The 16851-nt window shown below is 45.8% G+C and overlaps 1 protein-coding gene across 4 annotated transcripts in view; it reads left to right on the forward strand.

The window, feature by feature from the left end:
* Positions 1–6599: 6599 nt before the first annotated feature.
* The window catches only part of Rftn1 (raftlin, lipid raft linker 1), a 201650-nt gene continuing 191398 nt past the window's right edge, over positions 6600–16851 (forward strand). The window contains exon 1 of one of the 4 annotated variants that reach the window (XM_004864258.3): positions 6600–6739. The gene's annotated coding sequence lies outside the window, so the exon portion shown is untranslated. Of the gene's footprint in view, positions 6740–6961; positions 7064–16851 lie in introns of those variants that run through there. The other 3 variants (XM_004864259.4, XM_021243993.2, XM_021243992.2) reach the window with 3 other exon arrangements.

Raw genomic sequence — 16851 nt, forward strand, 5'->3', positions numbered from 1 at the left:
GCTAGTCTGAAAGCTTGCTGAGAACAGGAACAGGGGCTGTCCTTCCCTGGCTGGATTGCCCGTTTCTAGCATAGTAATGGCACATGGCAGATCCACGATAGATATTTGTTAAATGAGTGACTAGATGAGCTCTGATTGCTTTTTGGATTGTAGGCTTGTCTTTTTTTTTTTGGTTACCGGGGATTGAACTCGGTTCCTTGCGCTTGCGCAGCAGGGGATGAAACCACTGAGCTAAATCCCTGGCCCTTAGGCTTGTCTTTTTTCTCTCCTGCCTCCCTTCCTTCTTTCCTTCTTCCCTCCCTCCTTCTTTCTTTCCTGGAGATTAAACCCAGAGGCTTTATGCTGAATTACATCCCCAGCCCTTTTTTATTTTTTTATTTTGAGACGGGGTCTTGATAAATTGCCCACATGGGACTCAAACTTATGATCCTCCTGTCTCAGGCTCCCAGAGTGCTGGGATTACAGATGTATGCTATTACACCTGGCTTGGATTACATGCTCTTCTGGTGGACACTTAGAGAATTACTAGGATTCTAGGTTAATGTGGGAAATGCTCTTCTAATTGGAACCCCTCCTCTGGTTGTACTGCTCCCATATATGTTCAGTTCATGACGCTTTGGAAAACATTCGATGGATTTTAGTAGGTTGTACTAGTTAGAGCAGGCAAAGTTACGCTGCAAAAACAAACAATTTGTAGTTTCAGTGGCTTAAAAACAAGTCATTTCTTGTTTATGTTACATACTTAGTACAAGACCGATGAAGGACTCAGCTTCCCACAATCCCTCAGGACCCCTGACTGATGGGCAGCCATCATATGGAACGGTGCTGATGGTCTTCCTAGAGGGAAGAGAGAGGGCAGGAGCTTATCCTGACAATTACTTCACTATTGGGGAAGTGATAGATACCACTTCTGCTCATAATTCATCATCAATAACTAGTCATATCATCTCCCAACCACAGGGAGCCAAGAAGAGAAATGATCACAGAGCCAGAAAAGGAGAACCAGAAATATTTGGGGAAACATCTGGGGGAACAACATGGATAATAATCACAGTACTGCCTTGTGAGGGAGGGCCTGAGCTGGTCCCTGAGGCTGTTCTAGGAAGTAGTGGGAGCATCTTGTCATGTACTTGGATTGTCTTTCTCACTGCTGCTTGGGGCTCCAGGGGCCTTCTCTCCATCTCAAGGGCTCATTGACATTTTAGGCTAATGAATGAAGGCTGAGCCCACGGAGTAGGAGTCAACCTTTCTAAGTGGTTCACAGGTTGCACTCTGGCTGCTGCTGGGACCAGGTCATTGCCCAACGACAGTGGGAAGGATGAAGAGCACATTTCCTTCCTCTGTGGACCATTTACAGTGCTCCCCCTGCACAAGTTCCAAGAGCTGAGAAGTTGTCCGTACGGATCCCAAGGGTTGGCGGGGTGATTTGCACTTGAGTGGAAGGTGGGAGGTTTCTGAATTCTGATTCTAGTCTGACCCTGAGTCCCAAGTCTTCCATACTGACATATCCCCTTTGTCTATCCTTGTTTCCTTTTCTCCAGCTGGGCAGGTATCTGGAAGGTATGTGTATGGGTTGGTGGGTGGGTAGCAAATGGAAAGGAGATATGGTGAGAGTAATGGTTCTGCTTGATTTTCTGTTTTTCCGTATCTTTTCATTTTATATTCGGACCTTGACTTTGGAAACATAAAGCCAGGACTTGACTTTTTTTCTGGTGTTTTTATGCTAACTCTCTCTTTTGACAACTATGTGTCCTTTACCTGTCTAAATTGGTGGCAAGAGGGTTGGTTAGTAGAGCACAGCCAGAAATATGGTGGGGAGAGGGAGGAGAGGTGGAAAGGAAATCATTCAATTAATTTATTAATTGATTAATTGAATCAATTAATATATCCAATAACATCCAGTCTTTTGTATAGTAATGTTCTCCCACAATCTCCCTTTTTTGACATCTGAGGAATCTGTCTGTCTGTCTATCTATCTATCAGGAGTGACCAGAATATATGGTGAATGTTTAAATTTTAAAAACTATCACTATAAAGGGCCAGGGATTTAGCTCAGTGGTTTCGCTGCCTGCTACACAAGCGTAAGGACCTGAGTTCGATCCCTGGTACCAAAAAAACCCACAAAAAACTATCACTATAAAAAAGACATTGCCACTAACCCCCTTCAATATACTCCCCACACTTTGAACACGCTTATCCCATCATTCTTGCCACTTTATAGAGCAGCTCTGAAAGTCCTCTTTCATGAGTGTCTTTACAAGGTGTAATGAAAAATACAGTGCATGCTGCTGTTAGGTGCCACCCCAATGAAAAGGCATTCTCATAAAAACATTATAGTGTGTCCTCATCTACCTTATTTACCAGATCTGGCACTGTGTTACTCCTGGCTCTTGTCCAGTGTTGAAATGACCATGAAAGGTGAATTTTTAAACTGATTTAGGACATCAAGGCAGCCACGACAGCACAACTAAAGACACACAAGAGGACTTTCAGAACTGCTTCAGAAAGTGACAAGAGCAATGGGATAAGTGTGTTCGAGGTGAGGGGGTACATTTTGAGGGAGATTAATGGCAATGTGTCTTTTACTGTAATAAATTTTATAATCTGAAAAATCTCCATATTTTTCAATCACATTGTTCCCTTGCCCCATCTCTGGTGATAAAGTTTTTACACAAACACAAGTCAACAAATGTGTCTCACAAACAAACCGACTAACCCATGAAGGCTTGTGGCTGTGGCTGGCTTTTGACAAAGCCAGGTGATTCCTCCAAAGATGTGAGGGAAAGGGGCTGCAAATTGTAGCATGCTTCACACAATATTCTGGAAATCCAGCCTCTAATGGCTCTGTGCTCCAGAGAGCAAATTTTATCTCAGCCACAGGAGGGCCCCTGCTCCCCTGAACTGCCTGTCTTCCTCAGACTGAATTCAGAGGGAAAATGAGGAGTGGATTCAGGAGCAGAATAACAATAATTTTTTTTTGTATGGGGGTGATGGAGTATTTGGCTCTTATCCAACATTTCTTCAAATCGGTGATGCCTGTGGGTGGCATTTTCAAAGTATTAGCTTGACTGTACTCTGGACAAAAGTCTCTGGCCGAGGCCATTAATGCATATGCAAAACATACCTAACAAGCTCCCTTCCCCCTCCCCAGTTCCCACTCCCACGCCACAGAGGGAGTCGGGGGCATGTTTTGACACTGGCACAAGTGTTGTTTCGCTCCAATGTGACCAGGGTGGAACCAGCTTTCCAGAATGGGGCCTGCAACAGTGAATGAAGGCAGAGGCTTCTCCCAAACCCCTAACCCCAGCCTCTGCCACCGTGTCTCATGGCAGGAACCCTTGCTACCCTCCCTGGGGCAGCTTCCTGTAACCATTTAGTACGATGCAGCAGCCAGACTGTGATCTCACTGTGACTGCACCCACTTAAAATATTAACTATGATGATAAAGAGCAATAATTCTTGCACCTCTGGGGCAAAGACGAGTTTACTTATCTCTTCCACCAGCCCTGAAATGCTGCCATTCAGCCGGTGGGTATAAGCTCTGTTTCTTAGTCCTGTAAATAAGCAACTTGGACAATAACACTTCAGGTTCCAAAGCTTTTGTTGGGTCCATTTTCTGCCAGAAGTTGTTACTGCATAATTTACAGAATAACTGGGACTGGGGACATTTTCAGCTCAGCCAGAAGCAGAGTGGGCCTGGGTGAGGTGAAATCGCGGGTTGGGGTGAGGCGAGGTGGGAGGAAGGTGCAGAATAGAAGTCGGACTGGGATTCTCCTTCCTTCCAAGCCTCAGAGTACTTGGGACGCAGCAAGACCGCTTCAGCGGGTGGCACCGATGGCCTCAGTCATCTTCAGAATGGGGGCAGGGTGCTGCCAAGGACAAGAAAGAATTATTCCAGCAGTGGGGTGATGGTGGTGGTGTTCCTTTAACTGAGCTTTTACACGCCTTGCACAGTCTGGCGGAGGCTGCTTCTTACACTTGCCTAGACTGGCTTAACTCTTCTTTCCACAGAGGGTGTGAGAAGAACCAGCTTCCCCATTAACTTGGGGCCTGCGTTTTATCAACTTCGATCACTCGGGACTCCAGTTCTGGGGACATCTGTGACCTATCGTGCAGTAATAGCTTGGTTTTCCCGTGTTCGGCTCCCTCCCCAAGTACTTAGTGTTAAATCATAGGGGGAGGAAGTGTGAGCAGAGGAAAAACAGCACTATTACATGACCCCCGATGAGACTGCTGTGATAGAATTAAAAGCTGCCGCCCTAGGACATTCTCACAGATGACATTGTGAGGTTGCCAAGGTAACCCACCAGGATACAGTTCCAGCATCTTTGGGGTTGATGCTGGGTAGATGAGGTCAGTTAGAGGTAAGGCCCAGCTGTCCAGGATCTCTCCCCTGGCTGGCCAGCCCATAGCAGGCAGGTGGAAAATCAACTTTCTATGCAACGTAAGTGATTCTAAAGTTTGGCTCCTCATTGGACAGCCCAGGTATAACATACTCTGGTTAATTGTTGAACGTAGGTTACAGGGAACTTTAAAAGATCTGGATGCTAATGTCGCAGTCATTCATTCTGTACCTATTCATTGAACACTTACTATGTGTCAAGTAGGAAAGGTCAAGAGTTCTAGAAAAACCTAAAAAATATGAATCCAAATAGAAAAAAAAATCATTGGAGACATTTACAAACCATTAGTTCTCAAAAAAATATTGAAGGGAAGAAAATGCAAACAATCAGAATAGCCTCAAGGACCTGTTTTTCTTTTTCTTTTTATAAACACACACCAAAACACAACTGTGTGCAAAAATTTTATAAGTGGAAATAATTTGCTTCAAAGAAATCAACTACTTCTTCAACTACCACCATGTTAAACTGCATCCCTTCCCCTGCCTTTTTTCTTTTAAACACCCTGTGGTTAAGTACCTGCTACCACCTATAAGTATCTTTTGCTTTCTCCACTGTAGTGGCCATCAAAGGATCAGAAAGATTTCACATGAGCCCTGACTCGCAGCAGCTCAAGGCCTGATCTGTAAGTAGCATAACGATTCCTCTCTTCGCCTTCCTAAAAGGGAGTTCAAAGCTATGGCCAGTGCCTCTGGACCTTTGTCCTCACACAGGACAAAGGACCTGGATTTGGCCTGTTCCCTGATCTTACTGTTTTCTCCCAGATGGCAAGCTCAAGTGTGGGAGGAAGGGAGAAAATCATGATCCATGATCGTGGTGGCGAGGGAAGGCAGAAAGTGGTGGGTGGAAAGGGAAAGGGGGAACTAAAATCAAACCAGTGATGGGAAGGGCTGGGGGCTGAACTGGGATGGCCACAGGGAAGAAAATGTCTGAGTAGCACTGGTAATAAGATGAGTTCCTGAAAACAAAATAGTGCTTCCTTACCCCCTAGGGTGTGTTATTAGTACCAGAAGGACCTCATTAAAACACTGGGGCCTAAACCAACCCTCCACCGCCCAGGGGCTCCAGCGCCTAAGGACTCCTCTGCCCAAGCAGAAAATGGAGATAATTGACTAAATTATTTCAGCCTTCTCTTTCCAGCTCCTCTTGTAACAATGATAATAATGATAATAGCTAAGTTACAGAGTGCTTCCTAAACACATTTAATAACGCCGAAGGAAGTGTTATATGCCAGATGAACGGGCCCAAAGTCCACCTACTTAACCGAGTGACACAGGAGTAAGGACAGAAACCAGGAAGCCAATTCTAACTATTTGGCTTTGCGTTCCCACTCTCAAGCTCTACACGGTCATTTTGCTTTGTTTAAACAGTTTCAAGGCGACAATCTTTTATGGGTCCACTGCCTCACATCTTCCCTCTGGTCAAGCAGTGCCGTTGTTCTAGCACTTCATGTAATTTTCTCTTTGGGCGACCTCAAGGTTTCAGGGTAGACGATTCCCCAAGTCTCAAATCTCAGAACACCTTATGTAGGTGGAATTCCAGGTGACAAGGGGACAGTGGCATTGTTCTTGTCATGAAGCGCTACTTCCCAAGAAATAACTTGGGCGACACCTGGAAGACGCATGGGGGGGGGGGGGAGCTCCTCCCACCTGTGGAACGGCGCCTAGGAAAGGTCCTCTCTCAAGGTCCCGGCCTCTCTCCCGCCCCCTCCCAACCAGCACCTCCATGGTGGTCACGCTTCCAGCATCTTGGCTCAAATCTTGGGGCATCCTAGTCTCCCACGCGCTCTCCTGACCGCACACAACCTGGTTAGGCGGATCGACAGGGAAGGTCGGTGAGCCTGGGGCGCCTAGATCGTGAGGTCACGAGGACTGCTCTCGGCTCGCCGCTCGGAAGTGGCGGCGCAGAACTAGAAGGGGCGCGGGGCGGGGGACGCTGGGCGGGCCCACGGCTCCCACTGCGGCTGTCACGGCCGCTCGGCTTCCCCTGAAGATGCAGCGCAGCATATTTTGCCCATGAGTTCAGAGGAAGAGGAAGTGTAGCCAGCGGACGCGCGGCGGCGGCGGCGGCTGCGGGGGCGCGTCGGGGCTGGAGCAGGAGCGCGCCGGGCGCAGGTCGCATCGAGCCGGAGCGCGGCGGCCGCGGGCTCTGGGGAGGGACACGCGCGGATCGCCCAAGGGACGGGCACGCGAGGACGCCGTGCCGCCACACTGCCCGCAGCCGCCGGCGCTCACGTTCTCCGCGTGCCGCCGCCGCTGTGTGGCACAAACTTTCCTCCCGGGACGCAGCACGCTGTCTCGAGCCCGCAGCCGCGCCTTCTGCTCCTCCGGTCCGGGAAGGTAGGTGGGGGCGCGGCAGGGCTCCGGGTGTCGGGGGCACGGGCACCTCCTTTTGGTCCTACAGACGAGGTCCCTGGCGAGCGGCGCGAGCCCGCCTGGCACCTCCCAGCAGGTTGCCCCGTGCGGGGGCTCCGGAGCTGCCACAAGAGCCCCTTGGCCTGGGTCCGATGGGGACGGGGGTGATCCTTTGGATGCCAGGGTATTGACCCAACTTCTTTTTAGGGGGAAAACACCCCTGGCGCGTTGGAGAGGCACTCGGAGCAGTACGTTGGGGGTCATGGGCTCTCCTAGGAAGGACTCGTTGGGGACGCTTTGAGGCCACAGGTGGGTCCAGGACACTCGCTACACGTTGTGCTCGGCGAAGGTCGGGCAGGATCCAGCCAGAGTCCAAGTTAGCCGGTGGGGTAGGGCGGAGCGGCGTCCGACGGCGACCGCCCCTCGGTGCGCTGCGAGGTGGGCTTGCTCTTGGCAGAGCTGCAGGGTTGGGACCGACCTGTCCAGCACTCAGAGGGGCGCCTCCCGCACTGGAGGCACAGAGAGTCGGGCATGGAGAGTCACCGCGATGAAAACGGGGACATCCCCTTTTGAAAAAGATTTTCTTCCCTTGCCTTAACCCCGTAAGCGCAAGGGACGCTAAGATGGGCATGGGACTGGGTAGGGAGGAGGAAGCCGGGTTGGCAGGCACGCGCGCCCAGTTCTGGGCCAGGCTGGTGCCCTTCACCTCGGCACTGTTTTTGGCAGGGAGAACCTCGTGGAGGCCAGGATCTGACCCTGCCTAGCTCCCAGCTGCCTGTCTGTCGCTCGAGCTCAGCTGCCCTGTGTGCCCGCGGGGGGTTAAAAAACAAACAACATATTTAGAAGTTTCTGTATGTGAGTGGCTGCCCTGGTTCCCAACAGCAGCTCTTCCTGCATCCATACAGCCGTTTGCAGATACTGGGCATATAGTTGGACCAGGCTCTTCCAACCCTTGCCATCCTGTGTCATCTCAGGATAAGGGAGGCCTTGCCAGGAAGGAAGCCGGTGTAATGTGAGCAACCTCTCGGGCTGTCTGTAGGGCCACCGTGGATCCCATGTGCTCCTGCCTGCCAGGATTCCTAATTTATACCTTTGAACAGCTGAATTCCGAGGAAATTCAAGTGACTCTGTGTTACCAACCCACAGAAGGGTTAAAGCAACAGGCTGTTGGGCACTTTGGTGCGGGTGTGCCAACCTCGGTGAAATCACTTTGACCTCAGGTGGAGCTCTGCATCCTCTTTTACCCCCAGTGGGTTTCTGGGCTGCCTCAGTGGGCCCCAGGGCTGGGCTGTCATCTCAGGCTCCGTTTGTGTAGCAGGTCATTAGGTTGCTTTTCTTTGTTCTGCTTTGGGCTGCATGGACATAGGGCAAATAGAAGTGAAGTACTGTACAGTGAGCTAACAGATTTGGTGCAGGAATTGAAATAGGATAAACTGGGAATACAATTCAGTGAGTTCTTTTTCTCCCTCTTGAGCAGGAATTTTTGGCTTACATTCAAATAATTGCTTTGTCTGTAGGGAAACAGGCAGAAAATCTTTGGCATGAGTGATGTGAGTTCCTGTAAAGCTACTTGTGCGCCTCAGATCTTTACTTTTTGTCACAATTGAAACTATGTGGTTCCATAGCTTGGTGGGCACGGGTGCCTTGCCAGATGTCTAACTTGGGCCAAGGAAAGGGCACTGTGACACTACTCCATCCCTTTTTTGAGGCAGAAGAGTTGCAGGAACAATAACCACCCAAATAGCCGTACCTGCAGTCTATAATGAGCATTTGTTGTGTTGATTTTATTATACATCTGTCCACTCATTCTGTTTTCCATCCAGCAGTCCAGCTTTTTTTTTTTTTTTTTTTTTTGGGTACTGGAAATCGAACTCGGGTCCTTGCGCTTGTGCAGCAGGTGGCGAAACCACTGAGCTAAATCCCCAGCCCAGTCGAGCTTTTTTTTAATGAATTTTGAAGTAAATTACAGACATCAGCAAAGGTCATGTGTAAATACTGTATTTCAGCACACACTTTATTAGAGTTCAATATGTTAATGGTTTTCTTGAGGTAAAATTTATGTATAGTAAAATACACAAATCCTTGGGAGTAGTGCTGTCTGTGCAGTGTTTCGCGTAGCAGTGACCTATGCATCTCTAGTCCCTATCAAGACAGGGAGCATTACCATCACCCAAGAAAGTTTCTTCATCCTTTCTGTCAGCTGGCCCCTGGCCCTGCCTTGTCAGTGGCAAATACTGCTGTTTCTTACCATTGGTTAATTTTTCCTTTCCTTGAATTTCATACAAATTGAATTCTGTGCTGTTGTATAAAGTTTCTTTCACTTCATATGTTTTTTCTAGATTCATGTGTGTTGTATATATCAGTAATTTTGACTTTTTTACTGCTGAGTTATATTCTGGAGGTATATTTATACCACATATTTTTTATATATTTCCTTGTCTATAAACACATGAGGTATGCCTGTTTTTTTGTTTTGTTATTGTGAGCAAAACTGCTAGGAACATTCATGTATAAGGCTTCCTAGGGACGTTATTTCCCCTTTCTCATGGATAAATACCGTGGAGTGAATTGCTGGGTCACAGAGGAGAGGTATATGTGAACCTTCTAAGAAATTGCCAGACCTTTTTCCAGACTGGTGATACCATTTTACACTCCCACCAGAAAAGGATACAAGTCTGAAATTCTGAGTACTTTATTACAAGCCTATTTTCCTATCCCAAAGTCAACACTGTGGTTTGATTAGTGTTCTCCTGGGACTAGAGGAACCCAGAAATTGGGACCCCCGGAGACAGTTTGGCACATGTTCTTTTTATAGGTAGGCTGTAGGAAGTCACTGACTCTGCCAGTAAATGGGTTTAAACTTAAATTATTATAGACGATTAGATGAATATTTTATCTTTAGAGATCTTCAGAGAAGGCAATTCCATCAGGGAAGATACCCTTGGTTGGTAAAGACTGATTGAGTACTTTCTATAAAAAGAAAAAATAAGCCCCAAGCCCCACAGAATTCCACTAAACTTCTGCTTAGAAACTCCAGTGGGGACTCCTGGCCTCTTGGTCTTGTTGATGTGAACTTGGTGGAGATTCCCCTTGGACTTCACCAGCCTGGGCAGCTGGCTGCTGAAAGGAGTTGTGTTTCCTTTGTGAAGCTGGTCAGCTTTGGCGTTTTGAAGACTCTTAGGATAGCTTTCCTGTGAAAGTGATTTGGCCTCTCTGCAAGGAACATGGCCTGTCAGCACCCCTCTTATTATCCTAGCTGAGAAAATGGCCCTGACCCCCTCAGGTCCCCTTCCACCTTAGTCCCCATCTGTGGGGCCAGCAACAGAAACCTAGCCCTTGTCCTGTTCAGGAAACAGGAAGTGAGCCTCTCTGCTTGGTGGAACCTAGGATGAAAGTTTTACATTTCCTCAGTGTGTCCCAGTGCTGACCAAGCTTTGCCAGGGATCAGATGACTGGTTGTGCAGTCCTGAGATACTCTACTGTGTTTTCGCACTGTTCCACTCATCCTAGCACAGTGAGTGTAGTACAGTGCCCGCCACAGGGTAGAGACACAATAAACATTAGCTGAATGACTTGGAGTACCCACCTGCTTCTCTGGGGGTTGACAGTGGTGCCAAGATGCCAAGGTTCTGGGATATGTTTTACTACAGAACCATTGCCCTAGCCAAGCAGACAGGCTCAGAGTGCTTGGACCTAGGAAACCTTTGCTGAATGTAAACTTTCATTGTCCTCAGCACCATCCTTTTTCACTACAGGTTTTACTTTTGTTATTAACAAAACAATTATAGCTACCAGATGCTAAGAGCTCATTACTCTTTGCCAAACACTGTTGGGCACTTTATATGCATTATCTGAATTTAATCTTCTTGAAAGTACTGATAATTATTTGTAGTTTAGCCTGGAGGAAACTGAAGTTTAGCAGGTTAATTTGCCTTAAATTCATATTTTCATATTTCCAAGACTCCTTTTGGGGGAGAGAGAACTGTGACATTTTGGTTTAGCAAAAGCAGAGACCAGATACAAGCACAGAATTCAAAACACAGCAAAGTCATAGGACAATAGAAATGTCAAATAGAAGAGCAAAGTTACAGGAAATGACACACCGGAGTCACTTTCTTTAGTAGGGTGTTCTGTTTTTCTCTTTCTGTTTTAAACTTGCAGTATGAGGTGCAGCCAGGGCCTGTACTGCTTTAGGTAATAATTTAAGATTTTTTTGATTGGTTAGGATTGTGATTTTATTGAAGAAAAAAAAATGCCAGCTGTTTGGTTTGAATGTGTCTCTGAGGTCTTCAATACAATAGCCACATGAATTAAAATTATGTGTAGGTATTAGTGAATTAAAATGAGATAAGATAAGCATGCAGCGCCTTAGTCTCGCTAACCACATTGCAAGTGGCCTGGAGCCACATGTGGCTGGTGGCTGCTAAACTGGTCAGCAGAGATGTGGAGTGTTTAGTTACTGTTGGAAGCTCTGTGTGACAGAGCTACTTTATAGTAGACATTTCCTTGTTTCCCTACAGTTAAGAATGAGCAACAGACGGTGGCAGAGGCTTAGGCTAGTTTTCACCGACGAAGAGATAAATTTAGCAGACATTTCCTTTTGTGTTTACCTTTTAAAGGTGTGTGTGTGTGCGTGTGTGATCTTTGCTCTTGTTCACATTTGGGTTTTGACGTCAGTTTGAGTTTTCCTCTTCTCCAGGGCCCCCAAAGAGGCTTTCATTATTACCATTGCATATTTCCTCAAGATGTGGTCTCATAAAGGATCAGGATAGCAGGTGAGCCATAGCCACGGCTTGATCCCTGTTAATTTCTTGTTCTCCAAATAAGAATTCGGTTCAGCTTTTAAGTATGCATTTGTGTGCCTTACTCCCTACCTGGGCTGAATTCAGGAAGAAAAATCGCTCTCAGCAGGCCACAGCCAAAGAGCTAGAAAATCAGCTCACATTCTATGGTGATGGCTACCTGCCAGGACCGAGATGGAAGAGACACCGTTTGGGGTACTCGAAGGCTCATTTGGGGTTTCCCTGGGTATGACCTGCCTCTGGGATGCAGGGAGTGGTGGAGAAGGCTAGCACTTTCGGTATCAGGGCTGTACTGTTTCACTTCCTGCCTCTGTGTGGGGCTCGCGACTCCAGATTCAGGGAGAGGGGAAGCCAATCCTCAGGTGTCAGCAGCCAGCCTGTACCAGGCAGAGGTGGAACATCAGCGCTGCTTTATGATCCTGTAAGGAGGCTTCTACACCTTTCAGCCAGGGAGCCAGGTGCCCTTCAGGACTAATTTTCCTTGGCTTTTACAACTGAAATGTCCCATTTTGTTGTACCATAGGCAGATCTGTGTGTGTGTGTGTGTACATGTGCACATTTTGAAACTACCCTACTTTGCACTTTACATTATCCTGAGGAATCCTATAGGCTTTATGGACTAGCTCCCAGATTCCTCAGATTTTGGGAAGCTGTGTAATAGATCTTATCCATAAAGTTGGAGAAGAAGAGATTTGATTAATCACAGCCTGGTTAGTGGAACATGAGCACATCATATATTAACAAATTTCTGAAATACACAGTACAAGAAATCATACTTTTCATTAATACTAATAAATGTGAGAAATTTTGGAAATTTTCTAGTGTCTTGTGCCATCTTAGAAATACTCATTTCAGTGTAATTATGGCTATGGGCCAGAGCAGGTTGAAAGCATCTTCATAATGGGTAACAAGTACTACTAATACAGCATTAAAATTGTAAACATTTGTACTGCTCATTCTACAGACCTGAGATCTTCTAATCCCTGTTTACTGTTAACATCGTATCTCTCCAAAGTGGCACGCTGGGTGGTTGCTAAGAAGAGCAGTGTGGGACAGAAAAGGAGAGTGGCGATGTCCAGTGTGATCTCAAGGTTTGAGAAGTAGTGTCCAGCTTCTAGTAAGTAATTGTGGTGCTTTAAGAAGGGAAGAAAAAATTTTTTTTCTTTCAATTTACGTGTACTATTTTTTTTTTCAAGAGGCTAAGTTATCAGGATATGAAAAGTTGTTTGAGCCTCACTATTTAATAAATGGAGCCTTAGGTGTTTGTGTGACCTAGACAGTGTCATAAAAATACACACTGAGAAGGTAAGGGCCACACACTGAGAAGATCTTGGAATCTCTTCTGTATGTCGTTCTCTGTCATGCATAGATGGTAAGTGTAAACGCAGGATAGAAGGACAGAGAGAAGGGGAAGGCATAGGGGTTGTGTCCACGCAGTTTTATTCATACAAAAAATGAAAGATGTGAAGCAGATAAGATAAAAAGTAAGCATTGGTTACACCCAGGTGGCAGGCACACGAATGTCTCATTTTCTGTACCTTCCATAGAGTTGAAGTGGTTTGTAATTGAAATAATTTTAGAAAAGTCAAACAGGAGAAGGCTGGGGATGAAACTTAGGGTGTGACTGTTTGGGAGGATGGCAGAGGAACCTGGGACCTGAAAGTGGTACCAGTGGTAGAAAAGATTCAAGAGAATGGGAATGGGGAAGCAGAGAGAGCTCTGGGCTGTGCTTCTCCGCCCAGGAGATCCTGTGCCTCCCTGAATCTTCCCTGACGGTCAGAAGATTGGACAGGGTTGGGAGTGGGAAGAAACTAAGTTTCCCAGTGCTGGCTGCATGCTAAGTCGCCTGGAAGGTTAGAAAAGTACTTGTGCTCGGTCCTTACCCCCATTGCCTGGATATCAGGACTTTTAAACAACTTTCCAGGATTCTTCCCAAGGACAGCCAAGATTGAGAACCACTGCTGCGGCCCAGAGCTTCTCAAACTTCGCCATGAGTCAAACTTTAATGAAGAACTGCTCATGAGAGTATAGATTCTGATTCAGCAGGTCTGGGCTGGGGCCTGGGAGCCTGCATTTCTAGTAAGCTTTCAGTACCTGCTGCTGGTGGTCGCAGGATTACAGTTGGGGTAGGGAGTTCTGAGGGGGAGCTATTTTTTAATGAGGGCTTTAGTGATGGAGAGAGCAGCTGAGACCATATGTACTGAGGAAGGGCCCCCCACGGAGATGGTGGTGGTTTGTGGGGTGGGGCTGGTCACGGGAGGCAAGTGTTTCCTTTTCACAATGTAAACACCACTTCTCTTGTTGTATAACAAATTACTCTAGAATTCTGCCCTGAAGAGTCTGTTCTCAACTCCTCTACAATCCCTCTGGGACAGGAGTAGACTTGGAATGTGAACAGCCTGTATCAATCACCTATGGATGTGTAACAAGTTACCCCAAAACTGAGAGACTTAGGATAACAACCAATCACTGTCTGCACGGTTTCCAGGAGTCTGGGCTCCAGAAGTGGCTAGCTGGGTGGTCCAAACTCAGCCTCTCCTGAGGTTGCAGTCACCGTGTCTGCTGGGGTGTAGCTCAGTGATGGAGTGCTTGGCTAGCATGCTGGGAGCTCTGGGTTTGAGCTCCAGCACCAGGGAAAAGAAAAATGTAGGCTAGGTAAGTCACTGTGGGACTAAGGGTGCCCCTCACATGTGGGCGTTGAATTAGTGCTGCCTTTTCAGGAGGCCTCTCATTCCCAGCCACGGCACTCAGGGAGCGATGGATAGAGTGACTTTACTGCATACTAGCTGGTTGCCCCCAGATCGAGTCATTCAAGAGGCCCCAAGGTGGAACCCATGTTGTCGCCTATAACCTAGCCTAGGAAATCACACTCTGTCATTTCGCAGTAGCCTATGGCAGCCCAGGTCAGCCCTGATCAGCATGGGAGGGGACACACAGAGTTCGAATTACCAGGAACACCCCTGAGGGACACCTTGGAGGCTGGCTATGTTCCCTTATTGTTTATAATCATGAAGATAATGTGTCCTCAACACAAGGAAACTTGAAAATATCTCCCATGAGCTCATGACCCAGAGGAAAATTCTGTTAACATGCAGTCTCTGTCCTATTTTAAAAAAATAATGTGGATTTTATATACAAACACATATGCACTTGAAAAGGTTGGTACCATATAATACTACTGTTTCATGTAGATTGTTTATTACACTTACCATTGGATTATAAATGCTTTTGATGGGTAAATTTTAGTTATTCTTGAGTTTCTTAAAGTATGTTTGTAGGATATCATAATTTGCCACCAACTGAATAGTTGTCTGATTTTTCAGGTTTTCATTTATGAAGTGTGATAAAAATACAGTGAATGTTTAAATTTAAAAAATTATTACACTAGGAGGAAAGTTAATCTCTTTAATAAATGGTGTTGGGAAAATTGAATATTCATAGGCAGAAGACCCATATATTTCATCATGTACTAAACTAAAATCAAAATGGATCAAAGAGCTAAATATTAAAACAAAAACAATCTGCTGAAAGTAGGTAAACTCTTGAAGACATAGGCACAGGCATAGGCATAGGCAAGGACTTACTGGACAGAACTCCAATTGCACAAGAAATAATACCAAGAATCAACAACTAGGATCATATTAGATTAAAAATCTTCTGCACAACAAAGGAAGCAGCTATCCCAGTGAAAAGATAACCCACAGAATGGTAAAAAAATTTTTGCCAGCTATTTCTCGGACAGAGGACTAACATCTAGACTATATAAAGAACTCAGAAAAACCAGACCCTTCCCAAATTAAAAGACCCAGTCAAAAAATGGGCAGCTGAAATAGAAAACGCTTCACAGAAGAAGTACAAATGGCCAAAAAATACATGAAAAATATTCATCATTGCTAGCTATTAGAGAAACGCAAATTAAAACAACACTGAGATTCCGTCTTACTTCAGAAAGAGTGGCTATCATCAGGAAATCAGATAACAGCATCCTGGCAAGGGTGCAGGGAAAAAGGAACACTTCTACATTGTTGGTGGGAATGTAAGCTAGTACAATCACTATGGAAATCAGTGTGGAGATTCCTCAAAAAACTAAAGCTAGAAATTACACTTGACCTAGCTAACCCCTTCTAGGTACCTTCCCGAAAGAGTTAAAAGACATATTACAAGAATACATGCATGCCCATGCTTATAGCATCACAGTTCAGAATAGCTGAATCTTGGAAGTGGACTACATGCCCATCAGCAGATGATTAGATAAAGAAAATGAGATATTTATACACAGTGGAGTACTATGGTGCCATAAAGAAAGATAAACTTGAGGCATTCATGGGTAAATGGATTCAACTTGACACCATAATGTTAAGTGAAATGAGTCAGACACACAAGCTTAAATATCACGTTTTCTCATATGTGAGAGAAAAAAATATAAATAAGGAACAAAGTAGAAAATAAATAGGAAATAGGGAGGTCTTTTACAAATGGTTGGGGGAACAAGACATGGAAAGAGAGTTGAGGGGAGGGAAAGGAATGGGAAAAAAGTGAAGAGAAAAATGATGAAAACAGAGCGCTTTTTCTTGGTACCGGGAATCAAACTCTGGACCTTGCGCTTACAAGGCAGGCGATAGCACCACTGAGCTAAATCCCCAGCCTGAAAACAGAGCTTTTGCAAATGGGAAAAGGACCAAGATTTGGAAGGAGCACGGAGGGAGGGATGGGGTAGGGGATTAAAAAAAAGGATTAAGGGCCAAGGATTTAGCTCAGTGGTTCTGCCGCCTGCCCTGCAAGCACAAGGACCGGAGTTCAATCCCCGGTACCAAAAAAAGAAAAAGAATTAAGATGTACAGTATTATGTATATGGGCCAATTCCCGGTGATAAATGCAATTATTTACTGCAAACATGTACTAATAAAAAATTATTACACCAGAAGACATATTGCCATTAATCTCCCTACAAATACTCCTTTTTCCTTTGAACACATTTATCCCATTGTTCTTGCCACTTTCTGACACAGTTCTGGAAGTCTTTTGTGAGTATCAGTTGTTGCACTGTCGAAGCTGCCTTGATGTCCTGAATCAATTAAAAACATTTGCCTTTCATAGTCATTTTGACTTTGGGGAAGAGCTAGAAGTCACAAGGTGCCAGATCAGGTGAATAAAGTGGATAAGGACACACTGTAATGTTTTTCTGAGCCTGCCTTTCCACTGGATGTCACTCAGAAGTAGCATTTACCATGTTTTTGATCACATCTCATAAAGACAGTCACAAAAGATTTCCAGAACCGCTCCAGAAAATGGCAA

Source organism: Heterocephalus glaber, unplaced genomic scaffold, assembly GCF_053883595.1.
Source record: "Heterocephalus glaber isolate CG9 unplaced genomic scaffold, H.glaber_assembly_v1.0 deba00001472, whole genome shotgun sequence".
NCBI classification, from domain to species: domain Eukaryota; kingdom Metazoa; phylum Chordata; class Mammalia; order Rodentia; family Bathyergidae; genus Heterocephalus; species Heterocephalus glaber.